A 17,799-nucleotide genomic window follows, 5' to 3' on the forward strand; every position below is an offset into this window, starting at 1 on the left:
TGAAAAATTTACTAAAGACAAGCTTTTGCCCAGTCTACCTCGAAAATTTTTTATAAAGCTCAAATTTCATTAAAACATTTTGCTTAAACATTTTTTAAGTTTTTTTATAATGCTTTACTGTCCCAAATAGAAACAAAAACAAAATGCAAAATCACAAAATGTAATACAAAAATAATTTTTTTCTATGTAATGATAAAACTTGAACAACATTTTATTCTAAAGGCAAAATTTCAATGAAATATTGTTTTAAGTCAAAAGGTTGCTCAGGCCCGGGCATCCTCGCAATTATTTTTTTAAAGAAAGATTTCTATAAATTTCAATGAGATCTATTTAAACAGAAATATTTTCCTAAAGTTTTTTCGAAAGACAATTTTCAGTAAATATTTTAATTCATTACGCTTGACCCTTAATTCCCTCATCCAATTTGGATGAAATTTCATATATTCATTGTTTAGAGCACTATATCGACTTAGTCATTTTTTTAAAAAACAAATTTTTTTTAAGAAAATTTTTAAAAACAAGTTGTAAAAATTTTTTAAAATAAATAGAAAATCTTCTTTTTATTTTCAGTCACAAGTCACAATGTATTTAGAACAAACAAAAAATATATTTTTAATAATTTGTAAGCATTTAGCATTATTACATTGGAATAAAAAAGCATCACAAATTATTTTTTTTAATAAGAAACCACCAAGTGCAAAAATACACTAAAATTGATTCCAGAAATCTCACTCCTAAGAATTTTGAGAAAAAATTTTTTTGGATATTTTTCCAATTTCCCCCAAAACATGATCTTACAACGTGGGAAAAATTGTTTTTAACTAGTTGTAGTCGTCTACTTTACGTCAAACCAAAATTCATTAGGATGCCTCTTTCCTAGCTAGAGCTGGAATTTTTCTTAGAAAAATACCCAAGAATGGAGCTCTTGGATATTTTTCTACCCATTCGTATTTATGGGTTAATGACATTTTCTTTAAAGACCGAATCACCCAGATTGACATACATTTTAAAATAATTATTTCTAATGAGACCATTAGAAAACCATTATATCCGGATTTAAGGCTTTCGTCAGCTGATTTTGTAAAGGGAAAACAGATGATCGAGCTATAAAATCCGGATTTAAAGACCAGTGTAAACGGGGTTAACGATCGAAATCTATCAGTCAGCAGCTTTGTAGACACAGTGAAATATTTTTTAAAAAATTTTAAATTTTACTTTTTGAGTCATTGATTTTTTTCCAAAAAAAAGTTTAACAATGCAAAGATCTTAATACCCAGCTTTAGAAAGGAAATTCGTCAAAATAATGTAAGTAGGCAGACTTTTATTTATGATAGCAAGTTTTATAGAACACTTACGGTTGTCGCTGGTCATTTGTGACCAATTTATCAACCGAAAAAAAAATAATGGGCAAAGAAATCAAAAAGTTTACAACTGCAATAACGTGGAAATCTCTTTGTACACCTGATTTCTAGTTCTACCACCTTTTCTTATTTTATCTCCAACAAATTAGGAAACTTTAGGATTTATACAGGCATGATGCAAATTATATCCATATACGTCAATAGTTGGATGCAATTTCTTTCTTATCAAAATCGTAAATTTTTTTTTTTGAAGTATTTAACATTTATAGTTGCTTTTTTAATTTGTTTGCGTAAAATTTTATGGAAATAGAAGTCATTTAAAACAAATTGATGGACACAAAAAATAAAACTAGTTTGAGAGCAAACTAAAATGAGCGCAAAGGGAAAACTTTATCAAAATACTGAAGCTGATTCTCCAAGACTATCACTATAAAACTAAGATATTCGCAAAGACAACCACATTTGTTAGGCTTTGAAAATTAAGGATCGGTCTAGTGTGTTGGCAAGCAGTACAAAATTCCGCTTTGATTTAAACCAAATGTCAACTCCGATGGGCCAGTTCCTACATCCCGTAGCGACCACAATTTGCAAAAAAAGTTTGAGGTATCTTAATCAATTTCACAGTAACAGAAGAATTTTGATCATTTTCGATTTTGAAAATATGGGGTCAAAGTATGGTGTTTTGTTTCACTGTCAAACATCTTCAATTTGGTTTATAATTTAACCATGAATCGTCTTACAAACGAAAAACGTTTGCAAAATTTTGAATTATATTATTGAAATGCGTGCTCTGTTAAAAAAGTTAATCGCGCGCGTCTTCCATTTTACGACGAAGCTCATTTTTGGCTCAATGGGTACGTAAATAAGTAAAATTATCGATTTTGGAGTGAAGATCCTCCAGAAGCATTTCAAGAGCTACCAATGCATCCAGGCAAAGTCGCAGTTTGGTGCGGTTTATGGGCTGGTGGCATCATAGGACCGTACTTCTTAAAAGATGATGCGAATCGTAACTTAAATGTGTATGGTGAGCTCTATCATATGATATCTATCTTTTTTTGCCCAAATTTCAAGAGCTTGACTTTTGGCTTAAACAAGACAACATTTGGCTTAAACAAGACGGTGCCACATGCCACACAGCACTCGTAACAATGGACTTATTAAGAGGCGAAATTTAACGCCTTTAGACTATTTTTTGTGGGGTTATGTTTGAGCTCATGTCTCTACAGACTAGCCCGCTTCAATTGACGCATTGGAGGACAACGTTGAAGCATTTATTCGTGAGATACCGGCCGACATGTTGGAAAGAGTATGTCAAAAACGGACTAAGCGGATGGACCATTTAAGGCGCAGTCACGATCAACATTTGCATGAAATAGCATTCAAACATTAAATTATATAGACCGTACAGTCGTTCCAATTAAAGATTTTATGAATTTTTATGATGGGGGTATACTAATTTCGTCATTTCGTTTGTAACACCTCGACCTATGCGTCTAAGACTCCATTAAGTACATATATTCTTGATCGTGATGATATTTTAAGTCGATCTAGCCAAGTCCGTCCGTCTGTCTGTTGAAAGCACGATAACGTTTGAAGTAGTAAAGCTAGGCGCTTGAAATTTTCCATAAACACTTCTTATTTGTATTGGTCGTTTGGGATAGTTAATGGGCCAAATCGGTTCATGTTTTGATATAGCTGCTATATAAACCGATCTTGGGTCTTGATTTCTTGGGAATTTCGAGGGCTCAATTCTTATCCAATTTGCCTGAAACTGTACATGTAGTGTTTTGGTATCAGTTCCAATAACTGTGCAAGGTATGGTGGAAATCAGATCATAACCTGATATAGCTGCCATATAAATCGATCTCCCGATTAGGTTTCTAGAGCCTCTAGAGGCCGCAATTGTTATCCAATTTGGTTGAAATTTTCCACGTGGTGTTTTGGTATCACTTCCGACAACTGTGTTAAGTAAGATTCAAATTAGTCCATAATCTGATATAGCTGCTATATAGACCGATCACCCGATTAATCTTCTTAAGCTTCTAGAGGGCGCAATTCTTTTCCGATTTGGCTGAAATTTTGCACGTGTTGTTTGGGTATCACTTCAAACAACTGTGCCACATAAACCGCCAGGATTCGCCGGGATTGGTTTAGCGTTTGTTTTTGTTGTTGTTGTTGTAGCAGTTTATTGTGTTCTATCTTTCGTCTGCTTGCTTACACATTCTCCCCACATGCCACAGCAATCTGCGATAAAGTCAAAAGTAGAAACAAGGTCCTCAAGTCACTTGCTGGCAGCACTTAGGGTGCAGACAAGGAAACCTTGTTAACTACGTACAAAGCAATTATCATCGTTTCAGGCCTGGCTGGAGGGACGTGTTGGCGATGTCCTCAAATAATTTGGCATGGCTGACCGTGTCGAATGCCTTCAATAGGTCCAGTGCCACGAGGACCGTCCTATCACATGGCCTGGACTGATTGAAGCCACGACAAATGTATGCGGTGATGGCATGCAAAGCTGTTGTTGTGCTGTGCAGTTTTCGAAATCCATGTTAATGCTCGGCGAATGGATATTCTCCTATGAGACTCGGGAGGAGTAATGCCTCAAGCGCCTTTGCCACTGGTGAGAGAAGGGAGATCGGTCTGTACGACTCCCCCGAACTCGGGTCTTTCCCAGGCTTCAATAGCGGGATCACTCTGCCCATTTTCCAGACATCGGGAACTATAAGGTTGAGGACAGTGGTAAGGTACTCAACTCCAGGTGAATCCAGATTCTTCAACATCAATGTAGAGATTCCGTCGGGGCTCAAAGTCTTAGATGATTTGGCGCCATGGATGACATTCGTAACTTCGCCCACGGTAAATTGTGATGGCTGTTCATCGACTCGGGGATAACAAATACGGCGAATGGCTATCCTCTTTGCCCTGCCTCTCTCGGGATGCACAATAATTTAACGGTTGAACAACCTGGCGCATCTCTTCGGATCAATAACGGTTATTTGCCAAAAGTGACTGAGGTCCTGTCATCCCGTCCATATTATTTCCATACCACGAATCCCATCACGCTCGTCTGCGAGTACCACTGCTTGCGCCGAGAAATTGGGCGCAAGCAGTGGTACTCGCAGCGTTTGTAACGTACAAAAGCAATCATAGAAAAATATTTCTTGATAAAATTCCTACAAGGGTATCTGTCCAATCAACTCTGAGACTTGAAAACTTTTGCAACGTAGATTGTTTCGAAGGTGTAGAACCAAAAGAAGTCAAATGAGACCTTCAAAGTGAAAGGCAGTCGGGCGGGGGGTTCGATTCTCCGAGATCACAAAAAAGAACAATCTTCAACATATATAAATATTTAATAGACTCCCGTGTTGCATAAAAACCAAACCAAAAAAAAATTTATATATACTCTGAAACTATCATTAAGTGGACCATATCTAACCATACTAAAAATCAATAATGCCCAAATTGGTTAGAAAAAATTAAAAGAAAACAACAAAGGTATAAACCATAAAATAATCATTTGTTATGTAGGTTCTGCTGATGTCAACGGAGCCTACTGCCTCTTTACCCTAGCCCTACCATGATCTTAAAGGTAATCGAATTTAATAAGATCCCAAACACTGTGCCTATACATTTCCCTACCTCACATAAGAAAGAAATAACAAAAGACCTACCATCATGAATTTCATTTGAATTTTCTGTTATTAAAGTATCCATATACTTTAATAACAGAAAATTCTTAAGTCTAGGTACAATTGCTTATCTAAATGAACATGTTCGTTTCGAACTCATCCGGTCGCATAGAAATACTAAACTGATCTTTATTGCTTTCAATATTGTTATTAAACAGTGGTTTCATTTATATAAAAACAAGTAAAAGAGTGTTAAGTTCGGCCGGGTCGAATCTTGTATACCCTCCACCATGGATCGCATTGGTCGAGTTCTTTTCTCGGCATCTCTTCTTAGGCAAATAAAAGGATATAAGCCAAATCGGATAGAAATTGAGCCCTCTAGCAGCTCAAGAAGTCAAGTCCCCAGATCTGTTTATATGAGAGCTACATCAGGTTATGAACCGATTTGAACCATACTTGGCACAGTTGTTGGATATCATAACAAAATACTACGTTCCAAAATTCATTCAAATTGGATAAGAATTGCGCCCTCTAGAGGCTCAAGAAATCAAGACCCAAAATCGGTTTATATGACAGCTATATAAGGTTATCGACCGATTTTAACCATACTTGGCACAGTTGTTGGATATCGTAACGAAACACGTCGTGCAAAATTTCATTCCAATCGGATTAGAATTGCGCACTCTAGAGGCTCAAGAAGTCAAGACCCCAGATCGGTTTATATGGCAGCTATATCAGGTTATGAACCAATTTGAAGCATACTTGGCACAGTTGTTGGATATAATAACAAAACACGTCGTGCAAAATTTCATTCCAATCAGATAAGAATTGCGCACTCTAGAGGCTCAAGAAGTCAAGACCCAAGATCGGTTTAGATGGCAGCTATATCAAAACATGGACTGATATGGCCCATTTACAATACCAACCGACCTACACTAATAAGAAGTATTTGTGCAAAATTTCAAGCGGCTAGCTTTACTCCTTCGGAAGTTAGCGTGCTTTCGACAGACAGACGGACGGACGGACATGGCTAGATCGACATAAAATTTCACGACGATCAAGAATATATATACTTTATGGGGTCTCAGACGAATATTTCGAGTAGTTACAATCAGAATGACGAAATTAGTATACCCCCCATCTTATGGTGGAGAGTATAAAAAACAACTTACTAAGTGGTTGATCAATATGATCCGTATCAATTAATTTTATCCAAAAATCACGTGTTGGTTAAAATAGTATCTTGGGTAGTCCTTGGGCTTAATTATTTTCTCTTTAAAAGCCACTAAATTTGATTCGGCACTTTGTCAAACGTATGGAACTTTTATGTTGTGTACTGGTTCAAATGTAACAATCAAAAAAATGCTTCAAAACTATTGTATGCTGTCTTTGATGAAGCTTTACTGTGATGGAAGATGGTCTTCCAATATTTATTCACTACCAACGAAAAGAGTGCAAAAAAACGAGTTAACGGAAAAAATCAACGTAATGATCATTAACTTCCATTAATTCGTGTCCTATCTTAAGGCCACAAAAAACAAGTAAAAGCGTGCTAAATTCGGCCGGGCCGAATCTTTTATACCCTCCACCATGGATCGCATTTGTCGAATTCTTTTCGCGGTATCTCTTCTTAGGCAAAACAGGATATAAGAAAAGATTTGCTCTGTTATTAGAGCGATATCAAGATATGGTCCGGTTTGAACCACAATTCAATTATATGTTGGAGACCTGTGTAAAATGTCAGCCAATTCGAATAAGAATTGCGCCCTTTGTGGGCTCAAGAAGTAAAATAGAGAGATCGATTTATATGGGAGTTGTATCGGGCTATAGACCGATTCAAACCATAATAAACACGTATGTTGATGGTCATGAGAGAATCCTTCATACAATATTTCAGGCAAATCGGATAATACAGGCTCAAGAAGTCAAGATCCCAGATCGTTTTATATGACAGCTATATCAGGTTATGAACCGATTTGAACCTTATTTGACACAGTAGTTGAAAGTAAGATTAAAATACGTCATGCAAAATTGTAGAGGCGCTTGCAATCCCAACTTACTTTGAGTCTGTTTTCTATTATACAATATTTCCTCTTGAAATTTGAATTATGGATTTGTAACGTTTTGCTTTTGAGCGACCCCTGTTGGTTATTTTGGGCTTAATGATAGATAGTATCTATCATGGAGTTGACGTTTTTCTAGCTTTCGCTTTGGCCGTTTTGGAAAATTTTTTGGAAAGGAAACGTTAGTTGAGGGCCTCTCAGAGGTTTCTTCTATCCAAAATGGGCCAAACTCGTCCATTTTGTTATCGCATTGTCCACCGGTGAACATCTTTCTGCCTCTAAGATTTGAAGGGCAGAGTTTTTCTTTCTGTTAACCTTTTACTTGCTGAAAGTCAGTGCCAGTTACTCGAGTTTGATATTTTTCTTGTGAAGTGATCTTACAAAGAAAATATTATCGCATTTCTGCAATGTAAGTATGATTACCCCCAGATTATTTAATTTCGAGAATAGACTTTTGAGGTATTTATTTATTTTTATAATTTTTTGCCTCACAGAAATTGCAGGTAATTAATTCGTGAGAGTTAGAATTATTTCCTCCGCGAATGGATAAGTCATTTTCTATCTAGACTTGCTTTTGTAATTTTTCCCCCTTTGGCTTGATATAAGGAAAAAAAGGTATTTCATTTCATTTAAATTTGCCTCATAATCTCCCTAAAATCAATTTTTTCTCTCCTTTAATATTCTTGTGTTAGGCCTTGACGTCATTGCAAATGATATGAAGCATAATACAAAATTTGATCAAACCTACATTCATGCTCTGCTCTCTTTGTTTGCGATTGCCTACACTATTTTTGTCATCCAAACCAATAATCAGTTTCGTCGAGCTACCGTGATTAACGCATCAAAGATCTTGTGTGCGGCTTAGGCATACTTGCAGCCGTGTGTCTGTCCAGTGGTGCAAAATAATTTAAAAAATTTTAATGCTTGCAAGGAAAACGAGTCGAAAACACCAAAGAAAGTGCACCCTTCATCATCATTGTGCAACATCCTCGTGAAACTCGTTACTATTATTGAGTCTGCCAAGATTTGTGCCTTAATTAATAGCATCGATGTAAGCTGTAAAGAAGTGATAACTTTTGTGGCTTCAGGAAGATTACTATAGCAAAAAAATCGTTATCTAAATTCCATCTAGAAAATTGTGAAAAAAAGTTAAAAAAAAAGATAATTAATTGCGGGTAATTTGGATGTTGATATTTCTGTTGACGAGCAGCCAACATGTGGTGCTTGTGCTTCCGAGATAACCAAGAAGGCCCAATGCCATAAGATCATATTTTCCACAGATATTGCCTTTTAAAAATTGAGAAACTTAGACCTTTTTGTCCAGTATGTTATTCTAGACTTTTTGCTGAACCGTCAACTACAAGTATCACGGGTACAACTACCAGGTCACAAGCTAAAATGATTTCGACTCAAGAACCTAGTAGTCAAAGGTCCGTAAGTTAGTCAAACGCGGCTGCAACAGCTACTACCAGTGCAAATGCCACTGAAAGACCTGGGGGTACCAACCCGAATGAGCTTCAAGAGATAGTATCTTTTATTATATCAGCTCAACAGACGCAATTTTTGTTCGGCTTAGCTGACCAGATATCCAGATTAGTTCAGAGTAATATGGAGTCAATATTTTCAAGAATGAATCTAAACGGTCAGTCGAATTCTCCAGTTGTTGTACAGCCGGCTTCTCAGCATACATCGCCAAGGCAGATGCATACTTTACCAGCTGTCGAGGAACGTGCTTTTAGGGAGTTATTCGGAATTTCTCAGAATCATGGTCATGCCCCTCTCAATACAAGTCGTTCAGGCCCGTCTATTTCCAATAATTCTTCATCTGACTTGAATTCTAGACCTGATAAGTTCTTCACATTATTTCAAATTGGAGACTGAAATTTACCGGAAGCCCGAATAATATATCCGTTGAAAATTTTATATATAGAGTGGAAGCTTTAACTTCACAAACACTCCAAGGTGATTTCGACCTATTGTGTCGCAATGCTAGTTCACTTTTGAGGCCAAGGCAGCAGACTGGTTCTGGCGTTACCATCGATTTCTTCAGTTAGTTGGAATGATTTGTGCCGTGCCTTGAGGCAGCAATATAGTGATTCAAGATCGGACGTCGATATTAGAGAGCTTATTAAAGACCGGAAACAAAAACAAGGAGAGAGTTTTGATAATTTTTATGAATCAGTGGTCGAACTTACAGACAGGTTGAAGGAACCTCTTTCAAATATCATGTTGGTTGAAATACTTAGACGGAACTTGCTGCCTGAAATACAACATGAAATATTGAATTTGAAAATAACATCTCTGCAGGAGTTAAGAGATATTTGTAGGAGAAGAGAATTTTTTCTGCAGGACATTCGTCGCAAGAGTGGACTAGGCTTTTCTAGACCCAGTTTAGGTTCTAAGCGTGTTTCTGAGTTAGACGAGCTTTTGGTGAATGACGATGTCGAGTCTTTAGATGAAGCTAGTGAGCAAATATCAGCAGTTAGCCTAAATTGTTGGAACTGTCACCAAACTGGCCACCGCTATCAGGAATGTCTGGCCAATAGAACCGTGTTTGCTACGGATGCGGATTGCCGTCCGTCCGTCCGTCCGTCTGTCTGTCGAAAGCACGCTAACTTCCGAAGGAGTAAAGCTAGCCGCTTGAAATTTTGCACAAATACTTCTTATTAGTGTAGGTCGGTTGGTATTGTAAATGGGCCATATCGGTCCATGTTTTGATATAGCTGCCATATAAACCGATCTTGGGTCTTGACTTCTTGAGCCTCTAGAGTGCGCAATTCTTATACGATTGGAATGAAATTTGGCACGACGTGTTTTGTTATGATATCCAACAACTGTGCCAAGTATGGTTCAAATCGGTCCATAACCTGATATAGCTGCCATATAAACCGATCTGGGGTCTTGACTTCTTGAGCCTCTAAAGGGCGCAATTCTTATCCGATTGGAATGAAATTTTGCACAACGTGTTTTGTTATTATATCCAACAACTGTGCTAAGTATGGTTTAAATCGGTTCATAACCTGATATAGCTGCCATATAAACCGATCTGGGGTCTTGACTTATTGAGCCTCTAAAGTGCGCAATTCTTATCCGATTGGAATGAAATCTTGCACAACGTGTTTTGTTTCGATATCCAACAACTGTGCCAAGTATGGTTCAAATCGGTCCATAACCTGATATAGCTGTCATATAAACCGATTTTGGGTCTTGACTTCTTGAGCCTCTAGAGGGCGCAATTCTTATCCAATTTGAATGAATTTTGGCACGTAGTATTTTGTTATGATATCCAACAACTGTTCCTCATATGGTTCAAATCGATTCATAACCTGATACAGCTGTCATATAAACAGATCTGGGGACTTGACTTCTTGAGCTTCTAGAGGGCGCAATTCCTATCCGATTTGGCTGAAATTTCGCAAGACGTTTTTTTATTGTTACTTTCAACAACTGTGTCAAATAAAGTACAATTCGGTTCATAACCTGATATAGCTGCCATATAAACCGATCTGGGATCTTGACTTCTTGAGCCTCTAGAGGTCGCAATTATTATCAGATTTGCCTGAAATTTTATACGACGGATTCTTTCATGACCATCAACATACGTGTTTATTATGGTCTGAATCGGTCCATAGCCCGATACAGCTCCCATATAAATCGATCTCCATATTTTACTTTTTGAGCTCACAAAGAGCGCAATTCTTATTCGAATTGGCAGACATTTTACACAGGTCTCCAGGTCTCGCTCTAATAGCAGAGCAAATCTTTTCTTAAATCTTTTTTTTTTGCATAGGAAGAGATGCCGGGAAAAGAACTCGACAAATGCGATCCATGGTGGAGGGTATGTAAGATTCGGCCCGGCCGAACTTAGCACGCTTTTACTTGTTTTCTAATCAAAACTACTTGATATGCACGCGAAAGTTTTTATATTTTGTGTGGCAAGATGGTACCGGGACATTGAGGCAATTTCGAATCCCCCCTCCGACGAGCAATAAGGCCGGATGCTAAGCGTGCATGGCCATCAATTGTCTTCCAAACTGACATCAACCATCATTTTTACCAGTTATATGCTACAAAATTTCAGCCAAATCGGATAGGAATTGCGCCCTCTAGAAGCTCAAGAAGTCAAGTCCCCATATCTGTTTATATGACAGCTATATCAGGTTATTAACCCATTTGAACCATACTTGGCACAGTTGTTGAATATCATAACAAAACACGTCATGCAAAATTTCATTCCAATCGGATAAGATTTGTGCACTCTAGATGCCAAGAAGTCAAGACCCAAGATCGATTTTTATGGCAGTTATATCAAAAAATGGACCGATATGGCCCATTTACAAGCGGCTAACTTTACTCCTTCGGAAGTTAGCGTGCTTTCGATAGACTGACGGACAGACGGACGGACGGACAGACGGACGGACGGACAGGCGGACGGACATTGCTAGATCGACATAAAATGTCACAACGATCAAGAATATATATACTTTACACCCTCCAAGAATATATATATACCCCCCATCCTATGGTGGAGGGTATAGAATCGAGTTAACGGAAAAAACCCACCTAATGATTATTAACTTCCATTAATTAATGTCCTATCTCAAGGCCACAAAAAATAGACGACAAAGCACACAAAAAAAAATTACTAAAAAAGAAATTTCTCCCACGCCGGGGTTTGAATCATAATCGTCTGTCATGCTAGTCTGATACACTCCCACTGAGCTATGACACACCTGGTTTAAACCTCAACGAAACGGATAGATATAACACACCCCTGTTATATTGCCAAATATGGGGAAACAGGTAAATAAATGCAATCTGTGTTGTAAGTCAAGTCTAGTTTGTTGTAAACTGGAATCAGATAAAATATTAAAAAAAAACGAAGCTAAAAAGACAATATGTTTAAGAGAAACTATGTAAGAAAGATAAAATGTCCAAAGAGTGAAAAAAACACCACAACATCAAACCTGCGTCCCAGCGAACATTTTATTCCCATCAGCGACAGGCGAGGGCAATCCGGGTCGTGCAAATGCCTATCACACGTTATAGACGGACATGCTATCCTGTGCGCTACGTGGCCTCAATAACGTCAAAACTGTATTGCATAAATTAATTGTTGTGAATCGACTAAAACTTGTTTGGACCGATTCAATGATTTGGAACGATTTTAAAAAGCTTTTTTGTTTTAACTGCGTTAGTACACGATGGGATCCTGTGGGACGTCGACCAAATGTTGAAGCGTTACATTGAGTTTTTGGTAGAATGGCACCAGGATCGATCCTTGGTGGGACGCCATATTCATTTTCTATACTCATCATAATTAAACAGTTAAAATTTGAAAAGGATAGTCGTATCCGTAAGTAAATAGGAAATTAAATTTAAACACAATATCTTAATTTTAAAGTTTTGGTTCTTTGGCTCGTTTTCATTGCTAAAATCCTGCGAATAAGGAAAAATCCTAAATATTCGGCAACTTTTTTTTCTGTGTACTTTCGAAAGAACAGTGTGATTTAGCATAACAATAGAATTTAATACTGTCCGAGTGTTATTTATGATATTTTTACACTGGAACAAGTAAAAAGGCGTTAAGTTATTGGCCTTTTAAGGGGCCAAGGCTTTAAATCGGGATATCGGTCTATATGGCAGCTATATCCAAATCTGAACCGATTTGGGCCAAGTTGCAGAAAAATTTCGAAGAGCCTAACACAACTCACTGTCCCAAATTTCGGCGACATCGGACAATAAATGCGAATTTTATGGGCCCAAAGCCTTAAAATGGGAGATCGGTCTATATTGCCTATATTCAAATCTGGACCGATCTACACCAAATTGAAGAAGGATGTTGAAGCTCCTAACACTACTCACTCTCCCCAATTTCGGCGACATCGGACAATAAATGCGCCTTTTATGGGCCCAAAACTTTATATCAATAGATTGGTCTATATGACAGCTATATCCAAATCTGGAACGATCCATGCCATATTGCAGAAATACGTCGAGGGACTTAACTGTCTCACTGTCCCAAATTTCGGCGGCATCGGACAATAAATGCGCCTTTTAAGGGCCCAAAACCTTAAATCGAGAGATCGGTCCATATGGCGGCTATATCCAAATCTGGACAGATCTAGGCCAAATTGAAGAAGGATGTCGAAAGGCCTAACGACTCATCGGAATCGGACGATAAATGCGCCTTTTATGGGCGCAAGACCTTAAATCGAGAGGACGGTCTATATGGCAGCTATATCCAAATCTGGGCCGCTCTAAGCCAAATTGAAGAAGGATGTCGAAGGGCTTAACACAACGCACAGTCCCAAAATTTCAGCCAAATCGAATGATAAATATGGTTTTTATGGGCCTAAGACCCTAAATCGGCGGATCGGTCTATATGGAAACTATATACAAATCTGTACCGATCAGGGCCAAATTGAAGAAGAATGTCGAATGGCCTAACACAACCCACTGTCCCAAATTTCGGCGTCTTCGGACAATAAATGCGCCTTGTACGGGCGCAAGACCTTAAATCGAGAGATCGGTCTATATGGCAGCCATATCCAAATCTGGACCGATCTGAGTCAAATTCTAGAAAGATGTCGAAGGGCATAACACAACTCACTGTCCCAAATTTCGGCGACATCGGACAAAAAATACGCCTTTTATGGGCCCAAAACTTTATATCGAGAGATCAGTCTATATGGCAGCTATATCCAAATCGGGACCGATCTTCGCCACATTAACGAATAATTTCGAAGGGCCTAACACAACTCACTGTCCCAAATAATGGCAAAATCGGACGATAAATGCGTCTTTTGTGGGCGCAAGACCTTAAATCGAGAGTTCGGTCTATATGGCAGTTATATCCAAATCTGGAGCGATCTGAGCCAAATTGAAGAAGGATATCGAAGGGCCTAACACAACTTACTGTTTTAAATTTCAGCAAAATCGGATAATAAATGTGGCTTTTATGGGCTAAAGACCCTAAATCGGCAGATCGGTCTATATTGGGGCTATATCAAGATATATTCCGATATAGCCCATCTTCGAACTTAACCTGCTTATAGGCAAAACAAAATCTGATCAATAATATATATCTATATATACTTTATATATACCTTAAAGGGTCAGATATGAATATTTCGATGTGTTGCAATCAGAATGACAAAATTTTATACCCACCTTCGGTGGTGGGTATAAAAATGTATTTTCCATATCCTCAGCATACTATCTGTGTCAGTTAGCTGTTTTTCTTTTTTGTGTCCGCAGGAGGATGTGCCTGCACCAAAGCCATCGGTTTGATGTCTAATTCTTCGGTAGAATTTCCGGACTTTATTCTGACTCCTGTACATCTCAATTCGCTCACACTCACGTCTTTCCATTTCTTTTTTTTCTGCGGAATAGATGTTTGTCCTCTGTGCTTTTCTTCCGATACCTCTCTTCAACTGCAACTGTTTGCAGGTTTGCTGGATTACATTAGTTAGCAAATATATTTAACGGATAGCAATTTTTAACAATAATAAATCGATTTTTTACAAAATAATTAAGAAACATAAGTTATGACAATTGAAACTTTTCATTCCCTGTAGGATATGCCCTGTAAGCCCAGATAGGTTATTCTGCAGGTTGGTACCGGTATATTTTGGGCAATTGACTACATATTTCCCTAGGGAAGATTCATCGAAGATTGGTTAATAAATATGCTTGAAGTAAGAATAGGGCGAATATATATGGGATCCAAAGTCGTAAGAAAATCCTTACCGCCAAATTTCAAGAGAATCGGTTAACAAATGATTACATTATTGCCATATTACATATTATTATATATCAAAATTGGACGAATATATATATTTATATGAAAGCTACCGATGTAGCCAAAGGCAATTTGCGCAGTTTTGCATTGAGAAGTAATACTTTTAAAATACATTAGTTTAGGAATATATTAGCTTAGGAATATTGAATTTTGTCGAAATAACTGAAACTTGGTCAAAATCATATGTTTCTACCACGTCTATTGACATACCGTGGCTATATATGTCATCAAAACTACCGGCCATGTGCAAGAGTGGGTGGTGACCCTTTAAAAGTAAAATGTGGTACTAGGCACAAGGTTGTAGCTATGGTTAATTCCTATGGTGTATATGAATATATTTTTAGTCAGATTGTTATTAATAGCATTGATGCGTATTGTGCCATCAAATTTAGAAGTTGTTAATCTTCTTCTTACGCTGCAAGACTGTTCGTGACCTTACCTTCCTGGTTGTAATTGCGGTACGCTCCTGTATATGACATTCCAATTTGGTTTCCTGTCCAAAATCACACCTAAGTAATTGACCTTGTCCGATATCGAAATCGTTTTATTGAGGAATAGTGGTGCGTCACTTCTACTGAGTAGTGTTCCTAACTTTGGCCAGTTTGTTTTCAACTTATTTCGGAAGCTTATCGGATTCGGCGCTGGCATTACGATTCTAAACCTAATTTAACGATGGTTTGAGAAGGAATGCTCCATGGAGACCATCCAATCCTGAACCTCATCGATTAGAATTTTCGAACATATTGCCACATCTAAAACCTCCTCCCGTTCGCATCGCACCCTATTAGTATCTTATTTCCTGGCTGTTTTGCTTTCTTCACCAACCGTTGCAGCTCCGACGTAGGTGGCAGTGTCGGAGAGTTGAAAGACAGATAAAGTGATGCCCAGAGCGTGTGTAGCTGTCCCACTACGGTTGAGGTTTATCTGGATAACCTCAGTCATTGGTCCTCCTATAAATGGGCTTCTTGGGATTGGGTGATGATCTCATCGCCCGCCTGATGGCTTAATATGACGAAATTTGCCTATCCTAGTCTTCCAAATCTTGAAAAAGACGGACATGGCCTCGTAGTACGGCATATCTTAAGTCTAAGCCAAACTTGTCACGGATACTTGATCAATTTATTTGGTAGAATGCGAATATCCAAGTTTGTCTTAAACTGTTAGAGGGGAAGGCTCAACGAACGTACAAATAATCAGAGCTATTGGAGAGTTGGTTACGTTACAGAGGTGAAATTTTTCTACATCTTGAAAGCGAAAGCTCAGTGGAGCGGGTTTGATTGAAAATTTAGCTCAAAGATAAGAAACCTCCTTTTTATAATCGAGCCCAAGTGGCATGCCGATAGACACACATTTTTATTACCTCCACCATAGGATAGGGGGTATACTAATTTCGTCATTCTGTTTGTAACTACTCGAAATATTCGTCTGAGACCCCATAAAATATATATATTCTTGATCGTCGTGACATTTTATGTCGATCTAGCCATGTCCGTCCGTCTGTCCGTCCGTCCGTCTGTCTGTCGAAAGCACGCTAACTTCCGAAGGAGTAAAGCTAGCCGCTTGAAATTTTGCAGAAATACTTCTTAATGGTGTAGGTCGGTTGGTATTGTAAATGGGCCATATCGGTCCATGTTTTGATATAGCTGCCATATAAACCGATCTTGGGTCTTGACTTCTTGAGCCTCTAGAGTTCGCAATTCCTATCCGATTGGAATGAAATTTTGCACGACGTGTTTTGTTATGATATTCAACAACTGTGCCAAGTATGGTTCAAATCGGTCTATAACCTGATATAGCTGTCATATAAACCGATCTTGGGTCTTGACTTCTTGAGCCTCTAGAGTGCGCAATTCTTATCCGATTGGAATGAAATTTTGCACGACGTGTTTTGTTATGATATCCAACAACTGTGCCAAGTATGGTTCAAATCGGTCCATAACCTGATAAAGCTGCCATATAAACCGATCTTGGGTCTTGACTTCTTGAGCCTATAGAGGGCGCAATTCTTATCCGATTTGAATGAATTTTGACACTAAGTATTTTGTTACGATATCCAATAACTGTGCCAAGTATGGTTCCAACCTGATGTAGCTGTCATATAAACAGATATGGGGACTTAACTTCTTGAGCTTGTAGAGGGCGCGATTCCTATTCCGATTTGGCCGAAATTTGCATGACGTATTTTATTCTTACTTTCAACTACTGTGTCAAATAAGGTTCAAATCGGTTCATAACCTGATATAGCTGTCATATAAACCGATCTGGGATCTTGACTTCTTGAGCCTGTATTATCCGATTTGTCTGAAATTTTGTATGAACGATTCCCTCATGACCATCAACATACGTGTTTATTATGGTCTGAATCGGTCTATAGCCCGATACAATGGGAGTTCAATCGATCTCTTTATTTTACTTCTTGAGCCCCCAATGGGCGCAATTCTTATTCGAATTGGCTGACATTTTACACAGGTCTCCAACATATAATTTAATTGTGGTCCAAACCGGACCATACCTTGATATCTCTCTAATAGCAGAGCAAATCTTTTTTTTATCCTTTTTTTGCCTAAGAAGAGATGCCGGGAAAAGGACTCGACAAATGCGATCCATGGTGGAGGGTATATAAGATTCGGCCCCGCCGAACTTAGCAAACTTTTACTTGTGTAACCCTCCTACCCTGAGACAAGCTTCCAAAATAATCTAAAAGTTCTATAAAAACATGGCCGCAAAATATATACGTAACTTAGTGAATGCAAAGAAGAGTAATTTAAAGGAAAGTTATAATTCATATGGTGTAAAAGGAAACGCAGCGAAGCGGGCCGGGTTCAGCTAGTCTTATATATGAAAATCAATATGTGTTTGTTTGTTTGTGTGTTCCTTATAGATTCAAAAACGGCTGAAACGATTTTCTTCAAATTTTTACAGATGGTACCTAATGATCACGT

The 17,799-nt window shown here is 38.1% G+C and overlaps 1 long non-coding RNA gene across 1 annotated transcript; it reads right to left on the reverse strand.

Moving 5' to 3' along the window:
* Window positions 1–8,552: 8,552 nt before the first annotated feature.
* Window positions 8,553–14,532, reverse strand: LOC131995105 (uncharacterized). Its single transcript, XR_009397154.1, has 3 exons — window positions 14,163–14,532; window positions 9,249–9,313; window positions 8,553–9,177 (listed from the first exon to the last, which is right to left on the reverse strand). It is a non-coding gene; the product is annotated as an uncharacterized LOC131995105 (long non-coding RNA).
* Window positions 14,533–17,799: the final 3,267 nt, after the last annotated feature.

This window comes from Stomoxys calcitrans, chromosome 1 (genome assembly GCF_963082655.1).
Source record: "Stomoxys calcitrans chromosome 1, idStoCalc2.1, whole genome shotgun sequence".
Classification (NCBI taxonomy): Eukaryota; Metazoa; Arthropoda; class Insecta; order Diptera; family Muscidae; genus Stomoxys; species Stomoxys calcitrans.